We start from the raw sequence: 20,119 nt of genomic DNA on the forward strand, positions 1-20,119 counted from the left end.
CATCTGGAGAACCACAGGTTCCTCACCCCTTATGTACTGAGAAGTCAATACTATTCAAAAGTTACTTCAGTGAAGGCATTTTCTAACATCATGAAGCAATCTCAGTCATGACAATGCCCCAGTGGCAGAATCATTATGCTTGTTACAAATATTTACATCCTCGCCTGCTTTTCCACTAGGGATGGGATCTGTTGGCCAGTGTCAGTTCTAAAGCATTCCATCGACCTAACAGGCCAGTATCAATTTGACTTTGTTCTTTGTCGGCTAGCTTCTTCTTTTATTGATATTTTGAAAGGAAATAGCAATAACATTATCATTCTTAATATCAATATTTTAGAGGCGGGTTTTTAAAAAAATCAGTTTTCAAAAATAGCTGCAGAAAATAGCTACATAAAAATTCAACCCACAACGACAGAGAACAAGTGAATTAATGGAAAACTCAGCACCAAATCTGAACTGGGCAGAATTCTGGCACAGCCCTACTTTCCACCAATGTCCTCAAGTCAACTAAAACGATTATATTAATATAAAACATTCTAACCAAAGAATCAGAAAAAGGACCACGTCACTGCCTGACCTTCTACATCTACAACACTGCTAGTTTGTGATTCTGACTTGATTCACTGTCATAAGGAATTATTTAGTGAACCAATTTTAGCCCATGCCTAGGTAGACTTACCCGCAGGCATACCAATCTGTCAACACAAACAAAAAGGACAATGTGAGTGGGGCCAGAATCCCAGTTATTGAGTAAATCAGCAAATTTCATGGATTTTAAAGTATATTATTATAAACTTAGAGGGAAACTCAGTTAAGACCCTTAACAGTGCAATCTTCAGCATCCTTATTCAGGATTAAATATCACTGAGTTCAGTGGGACTTATTTTCTACTAAGTGTGCTTCGAATTGCACTCTTAGAGACACATGTAATCCCTGGATTGCTTCATAGTGCATTCATTAATACTTTGAGTATGAGTTTCCAACCCACTGAACACCCAGCCTTCAGTGTCATATGAAGCTGTGTTAAAGGCCATGCAAAAGTCAATATATCTCATTTATTTTACAAAAGATTACATATCTTGGAAGGAACCCGAGTACCACTCTTATGCTACCTTAGCACAGCTTATATAATGTCCCTTATCCTGCCAGTCAGTCTGTGATTAACTGGATGTCAGCAACACACATCCAGTGCATTGGTAAACCTGAACTGATCACTATATGGGTGAGGGGCAAAGCCCAAGCTGCAAGACATCAGCAACTGTCAACCATCTCAACAAATCAAGCAGACATCTGTGGCTTATCAAACAAGAAGCATTTTTTCCCTCTCTACATTAATCTCTACTAGTCCTGCTCCAGCTTTCATTTCAAAAGGCTTGGCATTATATCTTCTGCAGAAAAAGTTGCCTGGTTTCTTGAGCTGCAGCTGGTTCAGAGGACAGTCTTTGAAATCTGAGTATGACACAAAGACATTGCCCTGCTTGCTGCAAGCAGCTTGCAAAGTGAGGGACGACACTAATTACCAGAGCCGGGGCTGGTGGGGGGGAGAGCCTCTCCGGGGATTTTTTAGATGAGTTAGACCAGGAGGGTTTTTTCATCATCATCTTGTCCTTTTGTAAACCAACTCAAGGAGGTTACTTTAAGTGGCCATTAAAGGAGGTTGATCTGGTAGCACTGCATGTGTGCCAGCTACCCTTCACCCTTCCATTTTCCGTCAAGATTGTGAATTGATAACATGATTGGGTGCTAAGGGATCCCTTGTTTTGTCTCCAAGGATGTCATATCAGCTGAAAAAACCACGATGTCAAGTGGATAGAACACCAACAACCCAAATTGTTGCATGTTAATGCAGAAGTAATTCTCACTGAATTCAGTAGGACATACTATCAAGGAAGCGTGTACAGAAGTATATGGCCCTCATTCTTTTGAGGGACTAGAGGATATTAAAGTGCAAGAGTGCACCCTCCCTACCCATGTGAGGGTTCTTGACCTGCTGCTACCATCTTACATAGTGTGGCTCACTAGAGGCCAGTCAGGACCCTCTTTCTCCATGGGTTAGGAAATAGAAAAAGAGGACAAGGCTGAAGTAATCCTAAATTGAAGGCCAAGGAAGAGTCTCAGGCCTGTTTTCAACACTGATTTCTGATGTTGCAAACTTGCAATGTGTGTTCTACTACATCAGTTATGTTACTTATTTAACAAAATTTATATACCACTTAAATGTAAAAAAATCTCTAAACAGTGTACAAAACCATTACAATTATCAATAAAATAATTAAAAACAAGTAATAAAACATTTTAAACAAATAAAATAGCAAGTAACTAAAAGATTAAAACATATCAACATCTGTGTGTCTGGATGGAAAATGGAAATGGACTGCCTTCAAGTCGATCCAGACTTATGGCGACCCTATGAGTAGGGTTTTCAAGTTAAGCGGTGTTCAGAGAGGCTTTACCCTTGCCTTCCTCTGTGGCTGAGAGGCAGTGACTGGCCCAAGGTCACTCAGTGAGCTTCATGGCTGTGTGGGGAGTTGAACCCTGGTCTCCCAGGTTGTAGTCCAACACTCTAACCACTATACCACACTGGCTCTCTGTGTGTCTGGATAGGCTTGCCTAAACAAAAAAAAATTTAAGCATGCACTGAAAGGAACACAGTGAAGGCACATACCTGATATTAACAGGCAGGGAGTACCAAAGAGTAGGTGGTGCCACCCTAAAACAAAGATTTCTTACAAGTGCGGAATCAGTATTATGCAGCATTTGTACAGTGCCAGTTCAACAGATAGAAGCCCTCAAGTGGGCACACATGGGGTAAGGTAGTCCCACAAGTAAACTGGTCCTAAGCTGTTAAAGGCTTTATATACCAATCATAACACCTTGAACCTGGCCCAGTAACAAATCAGCAACCAGTGCAGATCCCTGAGCAAAGGAATGATATACTGACAGGGTGTCACTCCTGTCAGCAACTGCACTGCATATTCTGCACTAACGGCAGTTTCAAGTCAAGGGCAAGGGAAGCCCCACACAGAATGCAGTGCACCAGTACCTGAACTACTGTGGTCAAACTCTGTTGCTCCAGGAACATTTGTGGTTATCTTACCAGGTTCAGGTAATAAAAGGCACTTCTAGCTTCTGAGGGGAATGGGGGATACTTGGCTCAGCAATACGACATGTGAGAAGGATTTTGGAATTGTCGTTGATCACAAGCTGAATATGAGCCAACAGTGTGATGAGGCTGCAAAAAAGGCAAATGTTATATTAGGCTGCATTAACAGAAGTATAGTTTCCAAATCGCGTGAAGTATTAGTTCCCCTCTATTCAGTACTGGTTAGGCCTCATCTTGAGTACTGCGTCCAGTTCTGGTCTCCACACTTCAAGAAGGATGCAGACAAACTGGAACAGGTTCAGAGGAGGGCAACAAGGATGATCAGGGGAGACTGAAAGAACTGGGCATGTTTAGCCTGGAGAAGACTGAGGGGAGATATGATAGTACTCTTCAAGTACATGAAAGGTTGTCACATAGAGGAGGGCTGGGACCTCTTTTCGGTCATCCCAGAGTGCAGGACATGGAATAATGGGCTCAAGTTGCAGGAAGCCAGATTTCAACTGGACATCAGGAAAAACGTCCTAATTGTTAGAGCCATACAACAATGGAACCAATTACCTAGAGAGGTAGTGGGCTCTCCGACACTGGAGGCATTCAAGAGGCAGCTGGACAGCCATCTGTCAGGAATGATTTTATTTGGATTCCTGCATTGCGCAGGGGGTTGGACTTGATGGCTTTATAGGCCCCTTGCAACTCTACTATTCTATGATTCTATGACTACCTGGGCCTCCAGTAGCTGAGCTGGGTCCAGAAGCATTCCCAGACTGTATACCTGCTCCATCATGGTGAGTGCAATCCCCATCCAGGGCAAGCAACTGACCAATGTCTTGGACTCGGGTGAACATTTAATTATTCAAATGTGTACCCCTTTGTCATAGTCCGTAATGCACTAACAACATGTTTAAGCAACAATAAAATGCAATCTGAAATTAAAACAATAAAACTACCGAATCAAACAACCGAAGAGAAGGAGGTGGCACCACTAGTTAAGCCAGAAACAGTTTTCTCCCCTCTTAGAAGGGCCCAATGCTGGTGGGTCTCCCACAGTGGTTATTTCCCTTGCCTACATCTTTTTGTAAATATGATTCAGAAGAATCCAAAAAATACAATTTGCTTTGATGCAATCAATTCCATAAATTAAGTTAATTCAAATATTCAACACATGAACTTTACATCACTCCTTCAACTTGTCATGTTAACACACACACACACATACACACATACATGTAATTGTGATTAACAAAACAGAGGTTTTTATTTTACTTGTAAAACGTTTCGGCTTCCGCCTTCCTCAGCTGCAAACATACAGATGTTGTTACCAAGGTGGCAGTTGTAGATCTTTGAGGATGGAATGCTCAGATTGGCTTGGCTTCATTTGCAGAAGCAAAGTGATGTTTGTACTGTCCTCTAGGTTAAGACCATGTGGTGCCAATGTGTCCAGGCAGTATATCCAGAAGTTCTCCCTCTTAGTCAATGCTGTTGGATCTGTTGGCATCTCTATAGCTATTATTGATGCTCCATTTTTTTAAGATTGCCGATTTGTGGTTTCTGAAGCATGTGCATAGGTCAGTTGTAGTTTTTCTTATATATTGGATATGACATCCTTTTTTTTGCATGACAAATTATACTGCAGGACATGCAGGTGATGTTAAGAACATAAGAACATAAGAACATAAGAAGAGCCTGCTGGATCAGGCCAGTGGCCCATCTAGTCCAGCATCCTGTTCTCACAGTGGCCAACCAGGTGCCTGGGGGAAGCCCGCAAGCAGGACCCGAGTGCAAGAACACTCTCCCCTCCTGAGGCTTCCAGCAACTGGTTTTCAGAAGCATGCTGCCTCTGACTAGGGTGGCAGAGCACAGCCATCACAGCTAGTAGCCATTGATAGCCCTGTCCTCCATGAATTTGTCCAATCTTCTTTTAAAGCCATCCAAGCTGGTGGCCATTACTGCATCTTGTGGGAGCAAATTCCATAGTTTAACTATGCGCTGAGTAAAGAAGTACTTCCCTTTGTCTGTCCTGAATCTTCCAACACTCAGCTTCTTTGAATGTCCACGAGTTCTAGTATTATGAGAGAGGGAGAAGAACTTTTCTCTATCCACTTTCTCAATGCCATGCATAATTTTATACACTTCTATCATGTCTCCTCTGACCCGCCTTTTCTCTAAACTAAAAAGCCCCAAATGCTGCAACCTTTCCTCGTAAGGGAGTCGCTCCATCCCCTTGATCATTCTGGTTGCCCTCTTCTGAACCTTTTCCAACTCTATAATATCCTTTTTGAGATGAGGCGACCAGAACTGTACACAGTATTCCAAATGCGGCCGCACCATAGATTTATACAACGGCATGATGATATCGGCTGTTTTATTTTCAATACCTTTCCTAATTATCGCTAGCATGGAATTTGCCTTTTTCACAGCTGCTGCACACTGGGTCGACATTTTCATCGTGCTGTCCACTACAACCCCGAGGTCTCTCTCCTGGTCGGTCACCGCCAGTTCAGACCCCGTGAGCGTATATGTGAAATTAAGATTTTTTGCTCCAATATGCATAATTTTACACTTGTTTATATTGAATTGCATTTGCCATTTTTCTGCCCATTCACTCAGTTTGGAGAGGTCTTTTTGGAGCTCTTCACAATCCCTTTTTGTTGTAACAACCCTGAACAATTTAGTGTCATCAGCAAACTTGGCCACTTCACTGCTCACTCCTAATTCTAGGTCATTAATGAACAAGTTGAAAAGTACAGGTCCCAATACCGATCCTTGAGGGACTCCACTTTCTACAGCCCTCCATTGGGAGAACTGTCCGTTTATTCCTACTCTCTGCTTTCTGCTTCTTAACCAATTCCTTATCCACAAGAGGACCTCTACTCTTATTCCATGACTGCTAAGCTTCCTTAGAAGCCTTTGGTGAGGTACCTTGTCAAACGCTTTTTGAAAGTCTAAGTACACTATGTCCACTGGATCACCTCTATCTATATGCTTGTTGACACTCTCAAAGAATTCGAATAGGTTACTGAGACAGGACTTTCCCTTGCAGAAGCCATGCTGGCTCTGCTTCAGCAAGGCTTGTTCTTCTATGTGCTTAGTTAATCTCGCTTTAATCATACTTTCTACCAGTTTTCCAGGGACAGAAGTTAAGCTAACTGGCCTGTAATTTCCGGGATCCCCTCTGGATCCCTTTTTGAAGATTGGCATTACATTTGCCACTTTCCAGTCCTCAGGCACGGAGGAGGACCCAAGGGACAAGTTACATATTTTAGTTAGCAGATCAGCAATTTCACATTTCAGTTCTTTGAGAACTCTCGGGTGGATGCCACCCGGGCCCGGTGATTTGTCAGTTTTTATATTGTCCATTAAGCTTAGAACTTCCTCTCTCGTTACCACTATTTGTCTCAGTTCCTCAGAATCCCTTCCTGCAAATGTTAGTTCAGGTTCAGGGATCTGCCCTATATCTTCCACTGTGAAGACAGATGCAAAGAATTCATTTAGCTTCTCTGCAATCTCCTTATCGTTCTTTAGTACACCTTTGACTCCCTTATCATCCAAGGGTCCAATCGTCTCCCTAGATGGTCTCCTGCTTTGAATGTATTTATAGAATTTTTTGTTGTTGGTTTTTATGTTCTTTTCAGCTTTCTTTTTACCAATCCCCTCATTTTTGTGAAGTTTCCTCTTTTGAAGTCAAATGTGACCGTGTTGGATTTTCTTGGCAATTGGCCAGTTACATGTATGTTTAATTTAATAGCACTGTGGTCACTGCTCCCAATCGGTTCAACAACACTTACATCTTGCACCAGGTCCCGGTCCCCACTGAGGATTAAGTCCAGGGTTGCCGTCCCTCTGGTCGGTTCCATGACCAACTGGTCTAGGGAATAGTCATTTAGAATATCTAGAAACTTTGCTTCTTTGTCATGACTGGAACACATATGCAGCCAGTCTATGTCCGGGTAGTTGAAGTCACCCATTACTACCACCTTTCCTAGTTTGGATGCTTCCTCAATTTCATATCTCATCTCAAGGTCTCCCTGAGCATTTTGATCAGGGGGACGATAGATCATTCCCAGTATTAAGTCCATCCTGGGGCATGGTATCACCACCCACAACGATTCTGTGGAGGAGTCTGCCTCTTTTGGGGTTTCGAGCTTGCTGGATTCAATGCCTTCTTTCACGTATAGAGCGACTCCGCCACCAATACGTCCTTCCCTGTCCTTCCGATATAGTTTATATCCAGGAATAACCGTATCCCACTGGTTTTCTCCATTCCACCAGGTCTCTGTTATGCTCACTATATCAATGCTCTCCTCTAAGACCAAGCACTCCAGTTCTCCCATCTTGGTTCGCAGGCTCCTAGCATTAGCGTACAGGCACTTGTAAGCAGTGTCTCTCTTCAAGTGTCTTTGGCACTTGTGGTTAGGCCTGTGGTAATTTTGCTCTTCTGAATTTATATCCTGTGCCCCTGCTCTCACAATGCCTACTTCTAGGCCTACCCCTTTTAAAATTTCATCATTTCTTTGGTTTTTATCCCATGGGGGAGGTTTATTCCGAACCGGACCTTTCTCAGCTCCTGTCAGGTTTCCCCCCTCAGTCAGTTTAAAAGCTGCTCTGCCACCTTTTTAATTTTAAGTGCCAGCAGTCTGGTTCCATTCTGGTTCAAGTGGAGCCCGTCCCTTTTGTACAGGCCCGGCTTGTCCCAAAATGTTCCCCAGTGCCTAACAAATCCAAACCCTTCCACCCGACACCATTGTCTCATCCACGCATTGAGACTGCAAAGCTGGGCCTGTCTGGCTGGTCCTGCGCGTGGAACCGGTAGCATTTCAGAGAAAGCCACCTTGGAGGTCCTGGCTTTCAGCATCCTACCTAGCAACCTAAATTTTGCTTCCAGGACCTCACGGCTGCATTTCCCCATGTCGTTGGTGCCAACGTGCACCACGACCACTGACTCCTTCCCAGCACTGTCTACCAAACTATCTAAACGACGGGCAATATCCGCAACCTTCACACCAGGCAGGCAAAACACCTTGCGGTCTACACGCCCATCACACACCCCACTGTCTATGTTCCTAATGATCGAATCACCCACTACAAGGATCCCTCCACCCCCTGGAGATATATCCTCGGCACGAGAGGATAGCTGCTCATCCCCCAAGGAATGGGTCCCTTCTAAGGGATCGTTTCCCTCTTCCTCAGCTGGATGCTCTCCTTCCCCGAGACCATCGTTGTCCATGATAGCAGGAGAACTATCATCGTTGGAGTGGGACACAGCTATAACGTCCCTGAAGGCCTCCTCCACACACCTCTCTGCCTCTCTCAGCTTTTCCAGGTCCGCCACCTTGGCCTCAAGGAAATGAAGTCGTTCCCGGAGAGCCAGGAGCTCATTGCACCGAGAGCATACCCACGACTTCTGTCCAACAGGCAGATAGTCGTACATGCTGCAGGCGGTGCAAAACACTGGAAAGCCCCCACACCCCTGCTGGCTTCTTACCTGCATAGTTTTGTTTAAGGTTTATTACGTCAATGGGTTGGAGACTGCGGTTTAGTTGAGGTCAGGGAACAGACGGGCAGAGTGGGGGGCCCTGGCCTCCTCGCCCTGCTGCCGAACTCGCTCTGCTGCTTAACTCGCCTTGACGCTTCGTCAGCTGGGGCTCCCTCTGTTCTGTTTGATGTAATATGTTCTGCCCATCCTAGTGCTTTTGAAAGTAGTTGTCTCCATGAGGTATACACAGGTGATACAGCGTTTGGAGTGACAAAGATGATATCCAGGATTACTGATAGGTGGCTTAAGGACAGCACTCACTAATAGTTTATGTAAATTAGGAGACGGGCAAAATGCTACAATGGGAGGCTTGTTGACGGCTCCAGCAACATGTTTAGAATTTGCTAGCAATGGGATGTTTTCCCTGATTGCTGGGTGATAGTTAGGAGATGTTGGATGGAAATCTACCACAAAATGTACTATGTTGTTCTTTGATTTTTGAAACCTCATTATGATGGAGAACGTTTTCTCTGGACAGAATGGAGGCCTGGTGGATGTTGCAACTGAACACATGTGGATGATATCCTCTCAGAAGAAGGTATTCTTTAAGTTCACTAATCCTTCTTTGGTATTTCTCTTCGTTGTTGCAAATACATTTGATTCTGAGAGGTAAGCTATAGACAATGTTTTTCTTTATATGCTTAGAATAGTAGGATTTCTAATTTAGATATGTTTGGGCATCAGTGGGTTTGCTGTAGAAATCAGTGGCTATTTTATTGTTTTCAATGGTGAGAAGGGCATCAAGAAAAGGAATGTGTGGATTATCATTTGTAAACTTAATGGATGGATGAATAGAGTTGATGTGATTTTAAATTGTTCTAAGCTCTCTTTGCCATTTGTCCAGACCACAAAGATGTCATTAATGTATCACCACCATATAAGTGGCTTGTTAATGGCCTTTTTGAGGATCTCGTTCAAGTAAATTGCTATCTTGTTGCTAGCAGGGCGCAAGAAGGAGTCCAGGAGCTGCTGCTTCCCAAGCCATCCATAAAGGAAAGCTCACATGAAACCCAGTACTGTTTAAAGCGGGTAAAGGACTTCCTTTTTAGCAGCATGGAAAACGAAAGAGGGTGTTAAGCCTGAAGCAATGCACAAGCCGCTCCTCAGCAACCATTTCCTGTGCTACTGGAAGAGTATTCCCCATGCCATCCCACCAGCCAAGTACCACTTTGCCATGAATTTATAAAATGCAAATAATTGGCCAAAGTATCCTAAAGTGCCCTATTTTACAAAGTTCTTTTGTACTCTTTTTTTCTTCTTCTATATGAAGATTTTATGTTACTTCGTACCACACAACCCCAGAATTTAATTTTAGGCATTTCCTTATGAAACAAGCTTTTTAAAATAGAGTATCAAATGTACCATTAGAACAGGTGACGGGTTTTAATGTTAATGGTTTCATTGCAATAATCTAGTATGGAGTAGTTTTCTCTGAGGAGGGCATTTATGGCTATCTGCTTTCAGTTAATGACATCTGCCTATCAGGTGGGCTAGGCAGAAGAATGGAAAGACTCCTCTAAATAGTGATATTCGGGAAGTACAGAATCTTGTCCATTATGAAGAATGAAATCGGCTGTAAACAGAAGAGATGAAAAAAACCCTAATGATGTTTATAGTTATAGCACCTTCTTCTAAGTTTGTTCCAGCTGTCTCAAGGCAGAATGATATAAAACACAAAACTGCATTGTATCTGGTAAGAGAGTCTCCATATGCTTTCGTATCACATTTTAAATGTCACAATATATTTACACCTCCTACACACATGCCACAAATGGGTTAGAAGGTATGTTTAAGATCAGAATACATATGCAGTGCATCACAGAACTAATTCCTTTTTGTCACACTCACAAGTTATGTTGGATGCTAACTTATCACTGTCAGGAATAGTCAGTTTCCTTACTTAGTACAGTGATACCCTAGATAGAAAAGATTGATTCTGATATATAATTTAGGTTTTTTGACGGACACTTTTATTTGTTTGTTTGTTTGTTTTCTTGCATCTATGTTCTGCTTTTCTTCCATCATGGAACACAAGACAATATACATGTGGTTCCCAGGCAGTCACCCATCCAAAGCAATGACCAGACCCAGACCTGCTTAGCTTCAGCAAGGGTTGTTGTTGTTTATGTGCCTCCAAGTCGACTATGACTTATGGCGACCCTATGAATCAGCGACCTCCAAGAGCATCTGTCATGAACGACCCTGTTCAGATCTTGAAATTCAGATCTGTGGCTTCCTTTATGGAATCAATCCATCTCTTGTTTGGCCTTCCTCTTTTTCTACTCCCTTCTGTTTTTCCCAGCATTATTGTCTTTTCTAGTGAATCGTGTGTTCTCATGATGTGTCCAAAGTATGATAACCTCAGTTTCATCATTTTAGCACCCTGGGTCTGTTGGTTAGATAAAGCTAGCCATCTTAAGCAAAGATGCATGAATGCTCTACCTTAAAACACAAGAAACTGGCCTACTCAGAATAGATCAATTAAAATTAATGAACCTAAGTTACTTAGGTTCTATTAACTTCAGTGAATGTACTCTAAGTAGGACTAGCACTGAACACCACCCACTGCCTTGTACCAAGTCAGACTGTTTGTCCATTTGGCTTTCTAGAGTTCCAGCAGACAAGTCTTTCACAAAATCTTCAATCTGGTTCTTTTTAACTGGGGATGCCAGGGACTGAATGGGACATCTGCATGCAAAGCATGTGCTTTATTGCTGAATCTATGGTCCCTCCTTGAAAATGGTCCCTTGACTTGTTGAGAACATTATTGTAAAAATTATAATAAAATATGGCATATGTATTCTGGCATCATGTATTATGTATAAATACTTTAAATATTAAGATGGTAAGGTAGATTTTTAAATACATTTAGAATTCTACTTCTACAATAATTAACAATTCTGCTCAAAAAATAAACCTAAGAAATAAACAAAGCCTCATAACTATTCAAAACTAAAATCCAATTAGTCCCTCTTGTTTGATTGTATCTGTTTCATTTTTAAAAAACAGTGCCACTATCTGCCTCAGCTGGAGACTTCATGCCTCCTTTAATGGATAATATATGAGTTGAAGACATTTCAACACAGAAAAGAAGATTTCATCTCCCATGACATTATAGCTCTAACTTCTGGATCTTTCCACTGCTGGACAATTAAAATTCTAGCAGGATAGGCAGGTAAATTATTTAACACTCTGAAGAGAGAAAGTGATTCAAAGTATTTGATGAGCTAATGTTAAATACTCTTAATCCTACATTGACAGTGGCAGTGTCGCATGATGATTTAGCCCTGATCTTGTGCACATGGGAGTTCCAATCCACAACCAAGGGCCCACATTTACAAGCAATTTCTGGTTCAGTGCAATGTCAGATAATAAATTCCCATATATCTGGTATGCATGTGCCAGTACTATCAGAATTATCTCTTTCTTTGTGGTCTCTGTTTAAAAAGCATCATGGTTGATGTTCTGTTATACCAAATAACAGAAAGCAAGAGAGTTCCCACAGGGCAGTTCTTCAAAATGTTCTTCTCCTAACATTATAGCTCAACTGTCAGGAACAGCATGGGTCAACTTCAAAGAGATTGACATATGAATTCCATATCAGCTCAGAAATTCTATGTGCCAATTTCTCCCATAATTAGGCTCTGTAAGCAGAGATGTGAAATTATGATTTCAATACTAGGCTTCCTTTTATCTTTGAACACTTGTAAGAGCACTTGTTTTGGCAGAGGTAAGACAAACCTTAATAAACTGATTGGCAAACAGTATGTTTTAGCAATGAAAATGATACCTGAACAGGGATTAGAATATAAAGAATTGAGAGGTTTAGGGAAGGATGTGATTTATAATGCCTTGAAGGAAGATAAGCTTCTACCTCTGTGATTGCCTGATTGTCTAATATTTTTAATTGATGATCAGAGCTAATAGGTTTATTGTTTCATATGAAGAAAAGCTGTTTTCTTTTGCTTTTTCATTTCTGTTAATTGACAGACATGACAATGTTTTGTACATTTTGGCTGTGTTATGGTGTATTAATTTTGTTACTCCTAAATTAGCTTCAGAGAAGAAAACACCAGTTCATACACCTGTTATTTCATCTAGTTCATCTATCTTGGTTCTTTTTATCTATCCATTTTTAATGTTTCCTTTGGATATCAAGCTCCAAAAGAGGCCAGAGGCCATTAAGAACCAAGAGTGAATAGTTCACTAGTGTAGCTTGGAAAATAGGTCTTATGAGTGGTGGCTGGTCAACCTTAGCACTGATAAGGAAGAGGAACACTGCTGCCTTGGCTCTGCAAGGAAGCCACGTGTCTGGCCCAGCTCTTGTGCAGTTGAGGATGGAACAAGACAAAAGTTCAAAGGGGGAGAAAAGCAAGGTTGGTTAGTATTCGGTAACAAATGTCATAGTTGATCATGTGACCCAACCTGGCCTGGAATCTTTTACAGATCACCTGCCTAGGATGGGGCAAATCTGTCAATTTCAGTTTAACTCCAGTTCTCATTTTTCCAATGTTAAATTCATTTCTCCACATTTCCACATCAGTTTGCAAAGATATTTTGCATGAAGTCCTCATGAAAATTCATCAGCATTTTAGTATGAATTTCCCAGAAATTTTAGAATGTGAGGTGAAAGCTGCTCTTAAAACAAATCACCACGAACAGATGGCGTACCAATAGAGTTGCTACAAGCTACTGAGACTGAATCTGTCCAAATTTTGACAAAAATTTGTCAAGAAATATGGAAAAGAAAACAATAGCCCGCAGACTGGAAGCGTTTAATATACATCCCAATTCCAAAGAAAGGGGATCCCAGGGAATGCAGTAATTATCGAACTATTATCAACCTTAATATAAAAAAGTAAAGTACTGCTCCAGATTCTACAACAAAGGGTCTTACCACATATGGAACGAGAAATGCCAGATGTCCAAATGACATTTAGAAAGGGAAAAGGTATCAGAGATCATATTGCAAACATACATTGGATAATGGTACGGAGCAAGGAACTTCAGAAGAAAATCACCCTGTGCTTTATAGATTACAGCAAAGCCTTTGACTGTGTAGATCATGAAAAACTATGGAATGCTTTAAAAGAAATGGGAGTGCCACAGCATCTGATTGTCCTGATGCGCAACCTATACTCTGGACAAGAGGCTACTGTAAGGACAGAATATGAAGAAACTGATTGGTTCCCCATCAAAAAGGGTGTGAGACAGGGGTGTATTTTATCGCCCTATTTGTTTAATCTATATGCAGAACATATCATACTGGGCTAAGATGAAGGAGGTGTGAAAATTGGAGGGAGAAATATCAGTAATTTAAGATATGCAGACGATACTACTAGCAGAAACCAGTAATGATTTAAAATGAATGCTGATGAAAGTTAGAGGAAAGCACAAAAGCAGGACTACAGCTGAATGCCAAGAAGACTAAAGTAATGACAACAGAAGATTTATGCAACTTTAAAGTTGACAACGAGGACATTGAACTTGTCAAGGATTATCAATATCTTGGCACAGTCCTTAACCAAAATGGAGACAATAGTCAAGAAATCAGAAGAAGGCTAGGACTGGGGAGGGCAGCTATGAGAGAACTAGAAAAGGTCCTCAAATGCAAGGATCTATCACTGAACACTAAAGTCAGGATCATTCAGACCATGGTATTCCCAATCTCTGTGTATGGATGTAAAAGTTGGACAGTGAAAAAAGCAGATAAGAGAAAAATCAACTCATTTGAAATGTGGTGTTGGAGGAGAGCTTTGCGGATACCATGGACTATAAAAAAGACAAATAATTGGGTGTTAGAACAAATTAAACCAGAACTATCACTAGAAGCTAAAATGATGAAACTGAGATTATCATACTTTGGACACATAATGAGACGGCATGATTCACTAGAAAAGACAATAATGCTGGGGAAAACAGAAGGGAGTAGAAAAAGAGGAAGACCAAACAAGAGATGGATTGATTCCATAAAGGAAGCCACAGACCTGAACTTACAAAATCTGAAAAGGGTGGTTTATAACAGATGCTATTGGAGGTCACTGATTCATAGGGTAGTCATAAATCAAAATCAACTTGAAGGCACATAACAACAACATCTCCTAATACAATACATACTTTTTAAAAAAGCAATAATGGTTTTGTACATTATTTCCAAAAATATGTATTTTTATGCAAACTTTACTGTAGTATATGTATTTTTGTACACATTACTTGGCTTGGAGAATTGCATTGCAAAATTCAGAGAAGTGCAAATTTCACAGGATGGCTCTGTTGCAGTTCGCATGTTCTTTTGGAAAGGGTAAACCGAATTGAATTTGCAAACTGAAATGCAAAAACTTGAAAACTTGAAATGCAAACTGAATTGAATTTCTCCCCTGTCCCTACACCTGACCCACTCTGGCCTGTTGATAGAAGGATGTTTTCTGACAGTTTTCTCCTTGGCCAGAGCTAGGTGGCAGCACTTTTTTAAAAAAGAAACTTTGTGTGCATGTGTATGTGTTTCATATTTAGAATTAAACATCACATCTTTTCACTTTTTTTCCCAAACAGTTTAAGTAGTAAAGCATTAAATGGAGCTTTTTGTCAAGCTCCATTTAATTACCTCTACGAGAGGCAGTGATTATTGGGACCTTATTTTATAAGCCCATAGAACAATTCAGCTCCAGCCACTAACTGGTCACAGATCTGCAGCTCAACTCAACGCCTTCTGCCATACAGGCATCTGTCCATTCTGACTAAGTCAATGAAAAAAGAAAATAAGACATTTCTTCTTGTTTCTGGTACCAAGATATACACTCAGGATTTTGTAAACATTGAGAAGCATTTCATAAGAGTGAGCAAACTCCATTGAAGTGGCTATAGGTCTATGGGTAAATCAAAAACTGTGCTCCTTTTTTCATTTTTCTCTCATACACCCAGCCTGCCATTTAACCTTTGCTAAAAAAAAACCCAAACTCAGGAAGCTGCTGGTTTGCTCTTCTACAAGTTTGCACAGTAATAACCTAAGTATATATCTTGTTTGGTCAAGCAGTGAGGTGGGATGCTTAATAGTCAGGTGGCACACTCCAACCCTAAGATTACAGGGTAATTCCACTAAAAAGCTGACAAAGAGACCCATTTTTCAATTTCATATATAGTTAACATGTTCTATATCATTTTAAATATAATTTCCCAAAGCTTCATTATGTGACTATAGTTCTTCAGAACTGCAATTTACACATAAGTAAAACAATCAGAAGCTTGGCATGCAAGATGACTCAGAATCACTGGGTTTTTTCCTAAAGACCTCTCCAAGAAAATAGACAATAGGTTAAGTACCCTTTATTATATTGATAGTTTTGCTTTCTCATTTGGTAAACTGGGAAGAAATGTTATGTTAGGAACAAAATCAGATGAGCTTACGACAATAAAACTTATGATGGATGAAGATGTTGTGTTGGTCACCAAAACACATACTTTCCCCCCTCAACAAATGAAAAGAAAAATCTATAATTTTTAATTTTATGTTCTTCTTTGAGGTTGTTAGCATTAAGAAAACAAATATCCCAACCTGCATCTGTATTGTTATTGTTTTTAAAGTTGTTCTTAAGATGTTTTTTAAGATGTTTTGTTTTTAAAATATATGTTTAGTGTTGTACTGTTGGCTGCCCCAGCCTCCTGGGCGAAATGATGATGATGATGAGGAGGAGGAGGAGGAGGAGAATATGTGTCATGAGATATTACCTGGAGTGTGTTTTACATGCAGCAGTTCTTGTGACCAACATAACACCACAATGTATAATTTTATAGCATAAATATGTTGTCATGTGCGTCATTTAAATCCCTGTTTAGGATTATCATAATTCTTTCCCTGAGAATTTCATAATTATTACATCTATTATTGGTACCATACCATCAGTGTAGGGCATCTTACAAAGTTTTGCAAAAAGAGATAGGCCCCTGCCCTCAAGAAGCTTACAGTCTGAAAGACAAGTCAGATAAGGGGAGGGTGCATATAAATTATTGCTTTTAAAAGAAAGATAATATAATTATATGTTAACATATTTAGTAACTAGATAATCTTTTAGGTTAATTACCTGTAAATATCAACCTGGATGTGGTTTAGAAAAGTGTAGAACTGATATTTCTGTACTAGACCTCCACCCCTTTTCTTGAAGCATGTAAAAATTTCTACCAGCTTTCCCTCAGATGTATCAAGGAGGCAGGCCTATCTTGATTTGCTCTCCCTAGCTTGGCTGAATAGGTGGGGTCATCTAGAGATACAAAAAATCAACATCTCTTGCCTTGCATCAGGGAACAGTGCAATCCTATAAAATGCTAAAAATATTTTAATAATTTAAAAGAAACACCACAAATGCAGGGAATAATGCCCCTGTGGGAGATGTGATTGTCATGAAAGGAAGAGCAGAAGCAGAGACATCCACTGGAAGTACTGGTGTCAGTTGGCAACTTTGTTATTGTTGAGTTTGAGACAGGGAAATTGAAAAGAAAATGTATTGATGAAAATTTGTTGTGAAAAGAAAATTTATTGTGAAAATGTGTTTGATGATCATTAATATTAAATCCTCTTCTTAAAAAGGGGGACTTCCATGACATTTGTCTTCCCTGCTAAATTATAAATGTTGGGTTGAAAAGAAACAAATCATTAGGTGTTGTCATGGCCAAGTGTTAATTTCTGTGAGCATTGTAACTTCCCACATTGATTTGATGTTGTGCTCTGCTTGTGGGTTCTAATTCCATGGGGAGCCTACGAGTGTACAGCAACCTCTCCTCTACAGAAATTTTCCCTCACGTGAGGAGAGTTGGAGGAGAGGTGTGGCAGGGAAAATGGCTTTAAGGGCATGGCCAGTCAGTGCAGCCCCACTTTTCCCCTCACAAGCCTGTAATCATGTCAAGCATAGTGCCTAACGGGCCTATTGTGTTTATCTAGCTGCAGGGGACCTTCCTTATTATACTGCTATGCAAGTCTTACCTTTCAACATTAGATGGAACAATTACCTTGAGCTTCCTTGTGAGAAAACCTCCAATGAGTTTACCACCAGTCTGAAACCAAGAGAGAAGTAATTTTCTTCAGCGTTGACAGAAGGTTGGTTGTTCTGTAGTATGTAAATCCAAAATGGTTAAATACTTTGGGGTGGGGGGTTAGAAGTGAGGGAGCATAATTTTCAAAGTTACAGCCTAACTTGTACCATGCCAAAACACTTGTTCTGCTGCCATTGCAGCAGATTACAAGCAGATTTGTCACCAAAGAGGGCACCAGAAACCTTAATTCAAATTGTGGGAGTTACATTTACTCAGCTGCCCAAGGTACTTCTCACATCATCATTTTTCATGGCTATACATCTGTAAGTTAAAAGTATTCAAATTGCATGCAAACATAGGTATGCCATCACTCAAAAACAACAATCTCTATTTTAAACCCCAAAGGAAACTAATAGGTCCTTTAAAATTAAATAGGTGTGTTCTTATCCCAAAACAGATCTCTTTATTCTCTCCTTTAGCAAGAAGGCTCTTGGAGCCCTCCTGAACACCTGAAAGGCTGTGGGGAAAACATACACATTGCAAAGAAAGAAAGAAAGAAATGAGGTCAAAGGAGGACACAAATGAGCATAAAATTTGCATATGTTAATTGATATGTATAGCTGCAAATTTAGAAATAATTTAAATAAACATATAATACAACTCATCACAGTGGGGATGGCTGTGTCCAAGTGACCCGTGTGCCCACATAGTCTAGGTGCCAGGAGTTCATGGGCAACTTCAAGGCCCCTGCTATCCCTTCTTAGGGTTCTTTTTAATCTTTCAACGGGACTTGGACTGGACAGCTCTTCAGATAGAGGACATCTTCAAGTACAGGCTGTCCTGTGTAAGGGAGGGACACATGACTCCCTCAATTATATGTAATGGATACCATAGGATGATGAGAGGGTAAGGTTGCCAACCGACCAATTTTGGCTGGTGCCCATTGCAGCTAGTGGGGAAGAAGCCAGGGAAACTAACAGCAGGTGGAGAGGCAAAGCCAACTACATCTGGGTTTCCCCCCATTCTCCTCCCTGCTCAGTTCTACAATGGCAATGGTGAGAATGAGGAAGAGAAAACTGACAAGCAGCGCCATCTCCCACCCACCCCAGATTGGTTATAAGTAAGAAGGCTGGCAGGTGGAGATTGGTTAAGGGCAAGTTGATGTTAGTGAGGCACTGCAATTGACCAAGAGAGAGATACTGGTCTGGCTGTTTTGTTTTGCTTTAAGACACAAGGAAATATTTTTCCCCCTCAGCTTCCCCCCTCCCAATAAAAGGTGCATATGAGGAAAATGAGCAGATTTGGCCTCAGCTAGTGTTCAAATTACTGAGAGGTAGGGAAGATAGGGGGTGTTTATTAAATCCACAAGGCCCACCACCTGACTCTTCCAAATTTAAGCCAACTCATACTCCTGTAGCTGTCTAAAAACAGTAGTGGAGAAGGCAGTCATAACAAAGGTAAGACGTTGAGATCCCTCTGGCTCTCTCTAAGTCAAGCATTTCACACAGGCTCACCAAAACTCACCCAATCTGCCACAAAGCCAGTGGGTCTCATAAGTCCTGTGGTGCAGCCCTGGAGTGACGAGGATGAAGAGGAGATGGAATGAGACTTGGGGGAGGGCTCCAGTGTCTGGCATTTAGAGGGGGTGGAAGCTGAGGGCTTCAGTGCTGCTGACAGTGATAGCCCCACCCCTGTAGCTCCCATTACAACTGATGAGACGCTGCCTGACCAGGAAGCTGTCTCTTGACCTTCCCTACACCCCCTTCCTTGCTCACCCTGCTGTTGCCACCATGCACCCCTCTTCCTGAATAGAACCTTGCTGAAGTGTCTTTGCCACCCTCATCTCAGACTCGTAGGCTACTGCATCTTTAGGCTCACTGGGTTCCCACAGTTCCCCTGAGGTGCACATGCGCACTCTTGACAGTGACACTTTTCTCATCCAAGTAGAAGAAACCCGCCCACGCTGACTTAAGGGTTTTAACGGGGCATGTCTAATTGCTGCGACAACATCTTAGCGCAGTGTAGTCATGCCTAGCTATGCCTAGTAGAGATGCTGAATCCTGTGTAACCTGTAAGCTGATTCATGAAGCACTCTGAACTGAAATTCTCCATTAAACCTAATAAAGAAAAGAATACCTTCATGTCCTCATCTGACTTCGACAGGTTCAGGCAGGACAGTGGGCCTCCTCTGACTTGCCCAAAAGCACTCCAGGCTCCACCTCTGCCCCCACACTCTTGACCTGCTCTTTAGGCACAATGTTTGTGAGCATTGCATTTTTGACCTATGCCCCAGTTTGATTTTCTTTCAGCCATTATTTAAAACAAATTGAGACTTCCATCAGATGGTGTCAAAGCCTCAGAGCAGTAACCTTCAACTCACCCATCTACAAATCTATTAGCCTATGCATACTTCTGAGACTGGATACTTTTCTTGAGTACCAGAGATGAATGCCGCTAGG

The 20,119-nt window shown here is 41.3% G+C and overlaps 1 long non-coding RNA gene across 1 annotated transcript in view; it reads right to left on the reverse strand.

Annotated features, from left to right (window-relative positions):
• Window positions 1–19,257, reverse strand: part of LOC133378287 (uncharacterized) — a 92,899-nt gene extending 73,642 nt beyond the window's left edge. Inside the window, exons 1-2 of the long non-coding RNA XR_009760933.1 lie at window positions 19,185–19,257; window positions 17,611–17,681 (exon numbers count right to left, since the gene is read on the reverse strand). This is a non-coding gene — a long non-coding RNA (uncharacterized LOC133378287). The remainder of the gene's footprint in view (window positions 1–17,610; window positions 17,682–19,184) is intronic.
• Between the last annotated feature and the right edge of the window lie 862 nt (window positions 19,258–20,119).

Source organism: Rhineura floridana, chromosome 2 (genome assembly GCF_030035675.1).
Source record: "Rhineura floridana isolate rRhiFlo1 chromosome 2, rRhiFlo1.hap2, whole genome shotgun sequence".
In the NCBI taxonomy this organism is placed as follows: domain Eukaryota; kingdom Metazoa; phylum Chordata; class Lepidosauria; order Squamata; family Rhineuridae; genus Rhineura; species Rhineura floridana.